This window comes from Lepidothrix coronata, unplaced genomic scaffold (genome assembly GCF_001604755.1).
Source record: "Lepidothrix coronata isolate B3197 unplaced genomic scaffold, Lepidothrix_coronata-1.0 Scaffold52, whole genome shotgun sequence".
Classification (NCBI taxonomy): Eukaryota; Metazoa; Chordata; class Aves; order Passeriformes; family Pipridae; genus Lepidothrix; species Lepidothrix coronata.
The window spans coordinates 547,671-562,871 of record NW_016690232.1 but is presented as its reverse complement, the minus strand read 5'-3'; the positions used below and the strand labels follow the sequence as shown (position 1 = coordinate 562,871).

The 15,201-nt window shown below is 37.9% G+C and overlaps 1 long non-coding RNA gene across 1 annotated transcript; it reads right to left on the bottom strand.

Annotated features, from left to right (window-relative positions):
* Positions 1-1,129: 1,129 nt before the first annotated feature.
* Positions 1,130-4,731, bottom strand: LOC108497838. Its single transcript, XR_001874984.1, has 4 exons — positions 4,588-4,731; positions 3,598-3,675; positions 2,763-2,811; positions 1,130-1,231 (listed from the first exon to the last, which is right to left on the bottom strand). It is a non-coding gene; the product is annotated as an uncharacterized LOC108497838 (long non-coding RNA).
* Positions 4,732-15,201: the final 10,470 nt, after the last annotated feature.

The following is a 15,201-nucleotide window of genomic DNA, read 5'->3' as shown; positions in this document are numbered from 1 at the left end:
TTATGTTTTTCTACTTCAGGCTCAGAGAAACACAGAGAAGATGTATTTGATAGATTAAATATATTTCAGTAATTCTGAACAGCCTTTTAAAATTTATTTATTCTTACCTTCAGTTAAAGAGTCTTCATGTGTGTGCTTTTCTGTGTGTATGCTTTAGAATTAGGATTGAAAAAAAAACAATCCTCTCCCCTCTATTTCTTATTGAATGACATTTATTAGGGACATATACCTTAAGAAAAGGCTTACTTGAGCATCTTGGATTCATTTAAAATATAAACCTTTAAAAATGGCATTTAGTTCTTCTCCAGATATGTCTTATCTTCTTAAAATTTTATTCTTGTATGATCTACAAAAATACCTTTTTTTTTGTAATATATTTTCTTCTCTTGGCTTTGATAATATGTGATGCAAATAAAGCAATTTCTGCTGACATTATCTAGGTTAGAAAACTGTGAATTTTCTCAAAACACATTGCACTCTCCCTTATGTCTAACAGGCTCCATATGTTGATGTTCTCAGGGCTGACTGGGGAAAAAAGCGCTTCCTTTTCTGCAAAAAGACTGAGTTTTGGAGAAAAAGTAATTCTTCCAGTAATTCCTTCTCTGTTTCAATGGCAAAGTATAAAAGAGTGATCTAGGGTATGAAAAACCAAGGCTGGTTTATTTGGCCTGCAGATGCAGTTTCCTCTTTAAGCTGTTGTTTTAAGTATCTTTTGGGGCAAGGCACCTGACACTGCAGATGGATTTGGAGCCGAGGCAGTGTAAGAATTCACTGTGCCTGAAGAGGCACAAACCTTGCTCTTGCCCATCCCTTCCCCATCGCTGGCACTGCTGGTTGCCCGGCCCATTCCTGCCCCTCTCAGGGTGCCAACCAGAACCAAACTGCTTTTTCTTTGTTCACCTGTCTGCTGATTCAGCAAAACACTCTGCCTTGCCAAGAGAGTGGCTGAGTCGCAGAGATAACTGAAGGAAAAGAGAAACACACGTGGGGTGAGTCCGATTTACTGAGCTGGTTTTGGAGAGCCATGCCTGCCTTCTATATTGCTGGTTAGTGTTTTCTTCCCTTCCCCCCCCCCTACCCAACAGGTAAGATGAGCACATTCAGATTCCATCTGTGCCTGTTTTAAGATCCAGCTTAACCCTGTATCACAAGGCTGCTCTCTGGCAAGTTTGTTCTCTTTCATTTTCACGTAGAAAAAAATATAGTTCTATTTTCTCCCATGGGAATGTTTCTAGAAAGAAAAAAACAAAACCAAAATGAACTGGAATATTTTTTTGTTTGCTGTTGGTTTAGATCACCATTCTTTTTTTGGCCAAATCACCACGGAACAGGGACTAGCTACAGACAAAGTTGTTTTCCTGGTCTGGGGAAAGGTGGATGTATCTGCTCAGTGCTTTGTGCAATATTCGAAGAACTAGCTCTTGTCATGATCTCTTTTACTTTGCATTTATAGGATTCACTATAAATACTGCCTGAATATCAGAATCACTTCTGTATTTGGTGGCTTATCACTTGCTTTTGGAAAATTCTGGTTTATGAACCCGCACATTCCCTAACGAGTTGTATTATGAGTGGAAAGATCTATTAACGGGAACACTATAAAATATTGTACCTGTTCTTGCAAAAGTCACTATACCTATGATAAACACTGCAATTCTGCTTTTTTAACAATGGTACTTGAGAAATATCACAAATCCTTGTGTGAGTGTGTATACACTGTGGTAATATTATGTTCTTTTTTATTTTAATATATCTCTTGATTGAACTCTGCTCCTGAATTCTACCCGAAGACTTTTCATCTCTCTTATAATAAGATAGAGGAGGTTGGGCTTGGGAAAGAAAGAAGTTGGACAGCCATCTTATTTTGATTGTCAAAAGTAATGTAATTAACACTGGGTAAACGGTTTTTGTGCTTTTGTTTTTGTGCTTTACTACATAGTAAGTAATTGCACCTGACAAATAGAGAAAGTACAATTGCAGATCTCATGCACATATAACCTACAGTAAACATTTATCACACAGAACATTTAAAGTTTTGCTGTACTGGTAACAGTGATTTGTAATGCTTTTTATTCTCTCCCTTAAAAAGAACAAACAAAAAACCCAACTTGGTTTGTTTTTTATTGCACTATGAACTAAAAAAGATCTTGTTTCCTCTGGAGACCATGAGAAGCTGCATATCATTGCAGGAGGGAATTATTTTTACATACCAATCTCTTAGTTAGGATATATAATACACCATTTTACCTAAATCCAGGAGTTGCTAATACTTCTTATATTGCAACAACTGAGATCATCTGTCACTGGTTTATTACCAGATCTGTGAATCACTGGACCGCAGCTGTAGCTTACAATATCACTTTTCAGTGATTAACAGGTCTTACAGCAAGCTTTTTCATTGCATTTTACAAAACCTGTGGGTTGCTGTAGAAATTATTGCCTGTTGAGGCAGTACATATTTGTGCATTACAGAGAGTGCGAAGAATATCAGCTACTAGATGTTCACTTTTTCAGCATTCTGAAAATAAACCTGACTTCTTCATCAGTGTACCATGTCAAGGAAGCCTATTACATTAAGTTTGATAAATAAACAGCATTAAAGATTGCACTGCCTGTGTAACAGGCTTGTTTGACAGTGAAAGATTTTAAAATGCCTACTTCATACAGAAAAAAAATGAATACAAGCCCATTTTATGTGCCAAATGACAAACTATAATGATTAATAGACCTATTTAAATGAATAATTGTCCTATATACGATACCAGCTTATGTTGTACAATAGCTGTATATGCAGCAGCTGGCAAACCTCTTCTAGAGATGTAAAATATGAGAATTGGTAAAGATAACAAATAACAGCTGAGCCAGGCCAAGCTAAGACTAAGCCTCCACTGCATTTCCAATGACCTCAGTGGAATCCAGAGAACTTAATTGGCATCTCAAGGTTTCATACGCCCTTCTCCTAACTTTATTTCCAAATCTTCCATGAATCACTCTACTATACAATATCATGTTTCAAAGATCAAAATTAATCCCAGTGAAAAAAACGTATAGCCAAATTTTCTTTGTTCTATGTAAGATCAGTGATCTGATTCTATTTTTGCTTAATAAAGGAGGAATCAACGTGGCCAGTATGGTTGTAGCAGAGTTGGAGTTCACAATACACACTTTCTTTCCTATTTCACTCTCCACTTCTCCAGCACTGAGACAAGAATTGCTCACTTACTGTGGAGGTGATTGTCACAGGGCAGGAGGGGTCATCAGTGAGCAGTGACATAGCAAACAGGTCTGTGTTTAGCCAGGTTTGGTGAGAGTGAACTCAGCACAGCCACGTCCAGGCAGGTGTCTGCAAAACTCTTCAGTTTTGCACTGTAGGTCTCTCCATCCTCAGTTACAACACGTGTTCTACCTGATGCATTTTACAGAATGGCTATAGACCTTCCCAAAGGTTCTTTAGTATTTTTGTTGGCTTTTTATTAAGTTTGTTGGTTTTCTCTCACAAATTTAGTCTGACAAAAAGCTATATTTTATATATATATATACACACACGCACACACATATATATATATATATATGCTGTATTTTAAAAACAAAACTTACATGGCTCAGGCCTTTTCTGAAGGAACATTTGTGACTGACCAGATTGTGAAGAAGCACAGTCTCTAGTCAGCTGTTCACCTAGAGCAGAATCAAGCAAGGTCATAGTCAGTATAATTGTTGTGTTCTTCCTTTGCCTGGTCTACAGCCAAAGCTCCAGAATCCTTGACCCTTTCACCCAACCCTTATAGGTGTGACCCATTTCAGTGAGCCAGGGCTCCTCTGGCATCACACATCTCTTCTAGGAGTTACAACCTAGGCATTCAGAAAGCGCTGAATTGTGATTTTGTCCCATGACTTCAGGACTTGTATCAGTGTCCTCTTGGGTTGTTTTCCTTCTTACCAGTGAGAATCTATATTGTGTGGTGGGGTGTTTATCGTTTGCATGACTTACTGTCTCTGAGAAGTTTTAAGTATGTGAAAAAATAATTCAGCACCCTGATAAAAGTTTACCTTTGAGCTTTTGTAGCCTCTGAGAGAGCTCAGCAGACTGTCGTGCCTTGTTTTTGCGAGACTGTCTTTTGTGTAGGTTGAAGTGGCCATGTTTTAGTGACTCACTGTTAGATAATCTTACAAAACTATTTCCATAACCCAGTCAGGTCATTGGAACTTTTAACTTATTGTTTACTTACTTCATTTGAAATTGTAGCTGATTTTAAAAATTTTCTTTTTTAATCTTTTTCGATATGCTTTTTTTTCCCCCAATGCATCTTTTCTTCCTTTTAAAATTACATTCTTTGAGGATCAGCTACCAATGTTAATTTTCCCTATTTGGAGGAATCGTTTGGGCTTTTTTCTTCCCCTTACTAACTTGGAAGCAGAGGTCTGCACTTCCAGGTCAAAACTTTAGTGAACTGAGGTTGTATGTCTTGAATTCGTAGTTGTTTGTGGAGAGTATTATACAGGCTTAGCTGCATGCATTAACCCAAACTTAGTTTATGTAACATCAGTGTCCCCCAGCGTGAGACCAATATGTTAAGAGAAGTATAATACCTTTTGGGATGTTTCTATATCAGCGCTGGGAGGTGTGGGGGGTCAGCTTTGGCTAACAGCCAGCCACTCACTCGTCCTGTGGGGTGGTGGTCAAAACACGGTGGGAAAGCTCAGGAGATAAGACAGGAGATGGTTTGCCAACTACTGTTGTTGGGCAAAACAAACTCACCCTGGGGAAAAATCAGGTTTTTTGTAATTTAAAATAGATTGCATAGTAAGAATGAAAAATACAGATCTTAAAACACCTTTCCTCCATATCTTTTCCTTCACTCCTTCACCTAGTCTCCTCTACCCCCACCCCAAGATTAAAGTTTGTTTACTTACATATAAGTCTTTTAAGCATATAAAATAGGTGCCATTTTTTTTGTGACTACAGTGATTTTTACTAGAGAGACTTCAATGGAATTTAGTAGCATATGAAGCTTATCACAGAGAAATGTTAGCAGATACAGGTTCTAACCCTCCCTCAATCATTGCAAAACTGGTACTATTTCACTTCATATGTTGCAAGCTATTGGATTGTTTTAATAATTAATTGCTTTCTACATTGTTTGAGTTAGAGAGAAAGTGAGAATGAGTTTATAATGTTATGAGACTCTCCTTGGAATCCATGCCAAAGTCTGTACTCTTACTATTACAGAACTACAGAAACAGGTAGTAGAATCTGAGCCTCTGAACTGTTTAAAAGGAACAAGTAAATCTTTTTAAATGCATGTCTATTTTAAACTCACTAATGAAATCAATGTTTTCTTAGGGCTTAACTCAAAATCCATGAAATTGATGTGAGGATTTCCAGGTTTAGGCTAAGGTCACAATCATACAGTTGTGATAAGCAACCCCCAAATAACCCTGTTATGTTCTTGGTTTCACTTGTATAAAGTAAAACTATCATAAGTACATTTAGTATCTCTAAAAATACTTTCAAAGGCAACTTGCTGAGAAGGGTTGTAAAACCTAAAGCAAAGAGAAAAAGAATAACAGTAAATGGCCAGTGAGCCTGCAGTGCCCTTACAGAATATCTTTTCTATCGTTCAAAAGCACCTTTTCATTCTTTGAGGCCTTCTGGCAACAACAACAAAGACAACGAGAAAATAATCTTCAGGTAACTTGTCCCTGAGGCAATACAGAGTGCTGTCTGCAGAAGGAAATGAAATAGCTTTCTTAAAATGTTTTGTTTCAAAAACATACTTATAACTCGTAAGTGCGTGGCCCAGCACACACAGTGTACTGCAAACAGCACAGGCTCTTTCATCCATCTTGATGCTATTGCCCTTTCAGGTTTGCAAGGATTGATGAGATAGTGATAGCACAGCCCATCCAAGCCTTTCCTGTAGATTTGTAAACCTGCTGAAAACATACACTTTCATTCAGAGACAGAGCTAAACTTCCTCCTGCTTCTTTCCTACACTCACCTTTTCTTTCTGTCTAGTTTTATTTCATTTTAGCAAATTTTAGTGTGGTATAGGGAAGCTTGTCTTTCTTTTATCCACAAAGTGCATTGTTTTCATGTTTGTGCTGGTTTTTTGTCCCTTCTGAAAAACAAAACACTGAAGGATTTCCTGATTCAGTGAATGGAAGTGTGGAAATCTGTGTTGTGGGCTCACAAGAGGCATAATACAAAGGTTACCATAATAAAGATATATATGAGCTTGTAAGGGCTTCTCTTTCTTGATGTTACTTGCTCTGTTTGCGTTATATCAGAGTAGGGAAAAAGAATGCCCACATTTTGCATTAGGTTGTACTGTGCACTTAAGTAGAACATGTGTTATTTTAGCAGACATGTAGAAAGCAATACTGTTTTTCAGTGCTTGTAAAGGACATGTAATTTTTTTTTCTTAGACTCTTGCCATTTCATTTCAAGTACCATTCTCTTTGCTGAGGTGTGTCTAAAATGGCACTAGAAGATTTTATAGTTACTGTTTTACAGAGAAAATTTTGCTGATTTTGAATGTGCAATGAGTTTCAGTGTAATATGCAACTTTCCCTAAATGTGGGCTCTTAGGGTAAAGAAGGTTCTTCTGATGTGGTGAACCTGGTCAAACGATGGCAGCACTAATTCCCTGGTCCTCTCAGGTTGTTTTTACATTTAACAGCGATTCCAATTTAGTTCATGATTCTAACCTGATTTAAGATAATTAATTTAAAAAAATAGAATTGGAAGTGCCACACTTATGAAACTTGACAGATGCAGACAAATAGTTCTATTGCATAAGGGCATAAGCTTATGTTTTATATCAGTTTTCAGAGTTAGAATTACCCTTTGGTATTATCTGATGACCTTCTAAGGGTTTCCTGATCTCTCATGAACCTGTATATAATCTAATATATAACCTGTATATATCTATAATTTTTATATGGAGATGGAGTTGTTGAAAAAATATCAATTTACATTCAGTCAGGCCTGGAGAGGAAAAAAGAGTCCCTAGTCTCCTCCCTACCCTGTAGTTTACCTGTTAGTTGATGGTTGTGGACTCATAAAAGACAAAAGGATGGACAATTCTCTTGCTTTTTTCAAGGAGTAAGGTGTTATTTGATGAGAATTGGAGTAGAAAATTAAAAAAAAGTCATGAAAAAAGCAAAAAAATCAGAACACGCATTAAAAGACATGTTTCTAGGAATCAGACTGGTAACAGTGTGATTAAAATGGTGAAGGTCTGTGGTTTGTGGCAGTTTCCTTTTTATTAAACTAAAATGTAAATTTTTCAATTAGTGGGAAGAAAATGCAGAAAGGAGTTGGTAGTTCAGTCTATAAACTGAAACTTTTCAAGGTTGTGTCCAGGTATTCAAATCAATGCTTACAACAGATACAGCATGCAGCCTAGCAAAAATCAATAACATTAATAGATCATGTTACTGAAAGTTATGTGAATGCCAATTAAGTAAATAAATGAACACAATGAGATGTTGCCAATGAGAGATCTTGAGAGGAAATAAAAATGGCTGAGATGGGAGAATGTATGTTATAGGAAAAAGGCAAGAATTCAGTCACAAAGACAATGTCACACTGATTAATAATCAAGGCACACTTGGATAAAGAACATAGCAGAGATGACTAAAAATCTGCAGCCAAATCCAGTTTGCTGCAAAAGATATCTTCAGGAGTTAATTTATGCAGATGATTTATACTTGATTTCTTAAAGGACACGAAGTATTAAAAATTATTTACAGGATGACTATGACCTAGATTGTCATTGTGGAGAATGATAAGCAAAAAAAGTATTAATCTAGGAAGAAGGACATTTCACTCAGGCAAAAATACATACAATGCACAAGAGGTTCAGTTTAAAATATATCCCTGTGATGTTTCTGAGGGAAGTGGAAAAGGAGTGCTTGAAACTCGAACACCTCTGCCTTTGCTCCCTGCTAGATTTCACTTTGTTATCTAGAGATAGCATCTGTTTTGGCTGCAGCTTAGCCAGAGATATTCTAGGCTCTGCATCACCTGAGCACTTGTCAGGTGGAGAATGTCTCTGCCTGCTATATTAGTATTTGTTTGAATTTTTCTGACCATCATAATCCTTCTCTTAGTTTTTATGGTTCTACCTTCTGAATGCAGTTCCACAGATCTGTAGTGTAAAATCAGACGTGTGTGACTGAGCACTTCATGTTTTCCTAATCCTTTTTCTCTCTTTTTTTTTTTTTTTTCTTTTGGCATCTTCATTCCCTCTCTATTTAGTGGAGGCTTTATTTCTTGTGTGTTTGACCCAGATTCAGCAACCTAAGCAAATGTAATTCAGATCAATTACATTTTCCCCTTTCCTGTGGAGATGATTTTTTACCCATTTTTTCAGTGGTGACCAGTGGGTTAGGAGAGATTTTGCAGAGAAAGTTCAATAAGGTCTTACTTACTACTTTAAACTAAAGAGACTTTCTAATGAGCTGGCACCAGAAAGTTTGCCATGTCGAACAGCTTTCTCCATTTGCTGAACAAAATCTTGTCATTCAAATGTAAAACATAAAGTAGAACCTGGAATTTTGGAGTACCTAAACAACTTCCAAAAGAGTATTTGGGAAATGCTGCTTTGCAATCCAGTCACTTCTTAATTTTCTCACTAAAGTCTTTTGTTACTTGCTAAGTGTAGTATTTTTAGTTCACCTCTGGACCTATTCTCAAGTACAGTTTGTGTAATGTAAATATAAGTTAACAAAAGTACTTTGTTTTTGCTACTGTGATATAAGCCATACCTCTTTTGCTCTTCTAAATTGTGTGAGTTTTAACCAAATGTTGTAAAAAGGCCATGAGAAATACTTGACTTTGAGACCATATCAAATAAACCTATTGCAGTGTCCTGGTTTTCCATATAAGAGCTTATCTTTACATAGTGAAAAAAGTGTCTTAAATATCTTTATTTCCAGCAGTCTTATCATCCTTTAACTATTGGATCTCAGAATTCCTGACAGAATATCTAAGAGAATGTTCATTTCTGAGCATACATTTCATGTAATGAAAAGCAGTATATTCTTATGCTTTATAGGAAATCTGTCTCTCAGCAAGGCTGGAGAGACCTGGAAAGTTCCATCTGAGTGATCCAAAAGTAGCATTGAAAAGCTATTTTAGCTCTCCAAAAAGATGAAAGAGCTTTTTACTTGCTTCTTGCTAATATTATAATTTCAGAATGACAAGTGATTAAACCAGCATTGGACTGAGTGCCTCCCACAGTTTTTAACAGCATATCTGAACCATATGTAATACTTACTTCTGTACTCATCTCAATAAAGAAAGATGTTCGTTCTAAAAAAAGGGAATTTTGAAGGTTTGTGTGTGCAACTTGATGTGCCCAAAGGATACAGCAATTAGCTGTGCAGACATTGATAACATAGATCCCTTTACTCACAGCTATTTGAATGCCATTTAGTTAGAACAGATAAACAAAGATAATGATGAACTGTCAGATGAAGTGTTTAGAAGGGCAGGTAGTGTGACAGAAGATGACAAGGAAGGCAGGAAATGAGCTAAAGCAAAAGAGAAAAAAAAGGACTCATAAAAACCTCTAAATATACTGACACCAGCTGACTTTGAAGTACATTTTGAAGAGGAAGGTTGCACAATGAATATATGGAACAAAACCCACACAGGTTCTAAAAGCATTAAAATAGTATCTGAAATAAATTTCTGCCCCATTTTTAGAGGCTTAGCAGCCTCTTTGTTTTTCCTCTGAAGTACTGTGCACCATCTGTTATTGTTTGTCCTTTTGTTTGTAAGACCTACTGATAAGTCAGAACTTATAAACAGTTTTACTCTTAAATAAATACTTTAAAATAGAAGTCAAAATTGTCATCTACATTCTATGAAACAAAACAGATTTCCTCAGTTGGTAGGATAAACAAGATATGGTGTTTTAGTGTTATCTTAAAGTGTGTGTTTTCAGGTTTCAGCACTGGAATTTAATAATTAATCTGAACGTTCCTTCTTTTTATACACAGGGTGTTTTAAATGTGTCAATGCTTATGTAATTTTAGTTTTTTATAATCATTCCAGAGATATCCATCACTGTAAGAGGAAAAAGTTGGGCTTATCAGTATTGAAAGTTTTCACCTTTTTGTGGGGGGAGGAAGCTTCTCTTAGTTACCAGTTCTTATTTTTCTGTACTCAGAACAGGCATAATATGGAGCTGAGCATAAAAATGGATTTTTTTTTCCTAAGTTTACACTTACGTTTTTTAGGGCACAGAATTTAATTTCTTTATAATCTCAGTTGCTCCTCACAAAAGTTTTGTCCCAGACTGCACTTGAGAATAATAGAACAAAACATGGAAACTGTCCAGGCCAGGTCTCAGAGGTCTGGCTGTGGGACAGCTGTAAAACCCGAGATACCAATGCTGTCAGTGCGGGCAGCTGGTGCTCACTACGGTGTCCTGCATCATGCACTGGATGCTTAGTTAGATTCCTTAAAGAATTATGGGAAATTATGGGAAATTATGGAACAGCCATTGCTGTAAATGGCGATTTCTTCTAACAGCAGGCCAGAAATTAGAGAACTGCCTGGAGCAAGGCAATTGATGGAAAACATGGACTGCAGGGGCATGTCTGACACTGGCCTTACTCAAGTCTGTGTGTTGTAGAGCAGCTTCTGGAAGGATGCTGGAATTAGTTCTGCAGGCAAAATAGGATGCATCCGCTTCACATTCTGGAGCAGAATAGTTTCATTTCTCCTAGTTTGGAATTGTCCACAGAAGAGAATTTCCAAGTTTCTATCAGATCTTTTAGCTCTTCCTTTTATCTGCCTCACTCAGGGAACAGCAAATTCATCTAAAGCCTCTATTAAAGCACACTGTTATGGGGGTGTTACTTTGTTGCTTTCTTCTTGTAATAGTTTTGTCATTACCTGGAAGCATCACACTGTGGGGACTATCAAACCAGGATTTCCACAAATCCTACATTATATGATTTAAGGGAGGGTAAAAGGAAAGAGAAAAAAAAACCACCACAAACCAAAACCATGTATACATCTATTTCTTTGATGTATTACAGTTTTATATAGGAATGAGAATTTAAACTGGAGTGTAATCCATTCCCTATATGCTAGATTTAACAGTTTTATAGCTATACTTTGACTAAAACTCATTTAAAACTGAAATGTTGCTGAATAATTTGATATAACATTATAAAAATCATATAAGCCTCCAGTGAATATAATGCAGATTTATTTTTTAATGTCAGATATAATTACTCATCCAATTTCCATCCATCTCATTTCAGTTCAATAATGGAACCTTAATTATTTCTTTTTATAGAAGGTTTTTAGCAAGCTATTAAAACACATTGAAAAGGGAAACATTTACGTTATTCACATAGAAATGGAAGACAGGAGGTGAGGATGGGAACACTGGCAAATTTTTAAAAGATGTTGAAGTGCAGGTCAAATAGACACAGCGTATGATGTCTTCATTTAACAGTACTTAGAGCTGGGCAAATATTGGGTATTTCAACAGTTGGGCTTATCTGTGAAGCTCTCTGCTTTTAATGGGAAATTGGATAATTCAAGAGCTTGCAGCTCAAGTACTGCTAGCTCAGTAAACTTCTAAAAAAAAAAAGTTCCTTTGATGGATGGCAATGAAAAGCTGACAAGCATTTTGGGGAAAGTGGTGATATTCCTCTCTTGCCTTCTGACAGTGAGGCTACATAGAAATGCCTCAAGCCCCAGTACGGAAAGTTCTTGTAACATTTCTGGATATATTCCCTTGTTGGGAATTAGTAATATAAATAGTAACCCCCCTGGAAAGTGTTTATTTAAAAGGTACATAGTATTTTGCCACTTCTGTTACCAAATAGATTTTTTTTATTGTCGTGCTTCTGTGAATGCCCAAATGAAACAAGAGCTCTGAAGATGAGATGAAGGTTCTAGGTGCTTTTTTAGGTGCCTAACAATTGTGTCACTGCTCAGAGTTAACAATACCATAGGGTTGGTTCCAACACCAGCAGTGAAATCCATTTCCCATTGAAGACATACAAAACTCCAGTGGGTTCAAAAAATTTCACTGGATAACTAGGAATATAAGGAACTACCTACAATCAATCTTTCCTAGGTAAATATCTGTCCTATTAAATTGGGAACAGTCCCACAACAAGTGCTTTTTGTACATTTCAGATTTGTTAAAATAGCAATTCATTATTATCCATGCTGTCTTTGTGCCCAAGATCACGCCTGTGGGATTCACTTATATATAATGAAGACTTTGGCACGAAAAGCAAAACTCCCAAGTACTTAGAGAATATCAGTTACACTTTTTCATGCTGTTGCCATAACATACTAATAACTATTTTATGATTTGACCAAATAATAGTTAAAATTCCTAGTATCTGTCTAGAATGATTAAGGTAATTATGAGGCTTCATAGTACGGCAGTGTCTGAAATTATATTTGCCGCTTTCTTCTACCTCTGAGAACCATCCGGACACTTTTTCATGGCCCAATTCCGGAGCTGTTGAAGTTGGACAAGTTTTTCACGTGCGCACTCACGCATCCTTTTTTCATAGTTACCGTCAAGCTATTTAAACAGAAGCTTTATTTCCTGACTCTCTTAGGGAGAGCTTCATTTAAAATACTACGTTATAACATTGGTTATATATTGTTCATTCGGATGTTTCCAGAACAGTGCTAGGTTAGGAAGGTTTAGGGAACGCCAGGCACTGGTGGGGCTGGAGAGGGGCATCCTGCAGTGTCGTTCGGCAGGCCCGGGGCAGGGTGTGGTGCGGGCACAGCTGAGGCTGTTCAAGCCCATCAGTGCCCTCTGCAGCCCCGCACACACCTGCAGCCCTGCACACACCTGCAGCCGATGTGCTTAAATACCCAACGGTGCCCGCGCGAGAGCGACTGGCCCTTAGCTCCAGCAGGAGCAGCTGCGTGAGTGCCCTTTGTGACATCGCGGCTTTAGAGCTGCCAGGTTGGAAGCTGGGAGGTGCGAAGTTGCACGCACGTGCCTGCCCGGCGCTCTGCTCTTTTCCTTCTGCTCCCCTGCCTGTTTCCAGCCCTTCGGCGCATCCCGGGAGCTGCGGGGGCTCGCGGGAGAGCGGGGCACCCCCCGCCCACCCCTCCATCTCCGCTTGCCCTGGCCCGTGTCCTCCTCCTCCTGCAGCCGCTGCCTCCGGCGGGGTAACCTCCGCGCCCCGGCTCTGCCCGCGGCACGGGCGGTGCCCGTCGGGGGCTGCCCGCTCGGTGCTTCTGGTGTCCGCCAGCTCCGGCCGCTGCTCCCGTGGGTGAGTGAGGTGTAAATTTGCCTTGTGTTTCTGCGTGTGTCGGGGCTTTTTTGTAAGTTCTGCAAGTTTTGCAAGTGCGGCACATCTGAAGGGGTTCAAACCTTCTCGGGCACGCAGGTGGGTGGTTTCTGGCTGCCCTTGCGGTGCTGTACAGGCGCGAATGCTTTCACCTTGTGACGCACTTACAGAAAGGAATCCAAACTCTGCACGTAATACCTAAAATAGTGTGAGTTTAGTACTATCGCTTTCAAAATAAAGGGAGGCAAGTGGAAATTTGGGAATGTATGGTTCCTCGTGAGTATTTCCTTGGCGTGTAGAACTCCGAGGGTGTGGGAGCTCCCCATAAGGGAGCCGGGGAGAGGGACCAAGGAGTGTCCTGCTTGAAACTTGCATGTGTTCGTTCTTGGGAAAACAAACTCTTTTTGTCAATGTACACTTGTCTGAGTTTTCTTTGTGTTATTTGGTGACTTTTTCCAAACTTGTTTCTTTCATATTTCAAAGGCATTAGCGTATTTGTACTTCTCTGTTCTGGAAATCAGAAAGACTTTTTTAGTAAAAGGTTGGTTGTAACTTAGTATCTTTTAAGTCAAATGTGTCTCTTTCTCTTTTATTTTTTTTTAACCCTTCTCTTTATTCAAAGGGTATTCAAAGAGAACGGCATTCAAGAGAATGTCAAATATTCTCTTATTTGGCATTGAGAATTGGTTTTGCATTGCTACATGTTTTAAAAGACAAAATAGTACTGTATCACCAAAATACTTTTTTGACCTCTCAGTATTGGGATATCGGGACTGTAAGACTGGAATTTTCAGTCAGAATCAAAATGGTGAAGACATTGATTGCTAGTCAGACTTCCCTACTTTCACCTGGATGCTGTCTCAGCTGAGGAAAATAGTGGACAGCTGTGTAAATCAATCACGTCACTAGCAGGTATTTTAGAAAAAAACAACAATTCCTATAGGTTTCTTTCAGGTTTAACTTTTTAAAACTGAGTATCAGATTTCTGTTGACATAAGTGGTGTGTTCATGTATCCTCTTGCTCTGTGTTCTGTATCTTGATGACTTTGAAAATTTTAAACATGCTTCAAGTTTTCAGAAATGTGTATTTGCATTTATATGTAAAATGCCTTGAGATAGATGAAGGGTCATCTTCAAACACCAAAGCACTGCTGAATCTCTCCGACTTTGAACTTCAATGTTTGCTTCCATCGATATTTATCGCGTTTGGTATATGAAGTTATTTCGCTTTCCTGTCTCAGAAAAAAGATGGGTTTTATTCTCACTTGCATTATTATTCTTTTATTGCAGCCGTTAGTGTACAAAATGATACTAATGAAACTTTTATGCCTACCTGCAGCACTAGTCTAAATCATAATTCAGCCATACCAGTGCTTGTCACTTCAGGTTTTTTTGTGTTTATTTTTTTTTTTTTCCTATTGGGCAGGTTAGAATAAATTGTGATTTCCAGTATTATGTCTGTATTGGATTATTCATGATGTGGACTGTTCCTGCTTATGGCTGCATGAATAGTCAATCTAGTGTCATGTTTTCATGGGTTCTGTTCTATTTTCTACTGCTTAATTTCTGAGCAAAAATGGTTGTTTATTTTCTGAAGACTTCAGGAAACTCAATGGCTGGTTAAAGTTATACCATGTGTGATTTCCTTTTTATGGTGCAAGTGTGCTATTGAGAAATACAGTATACATATATGGGCTTTCTTTCCTGATCTGGAAGAGGGTTAAAAATTCTTAAATACATAAGAATATTTTTATAGTCAAGTCAGCTGAAGTCTTGTTATTGTTGCTGAGTTCACAATGGCAGACTACATACTGAAACAGAGATTTGTCTTTATTGCCTTTTTTAAAGCCTCATGGTTTTTCATTGACATTAATTTAACTGATTGTAAAACAAACTACT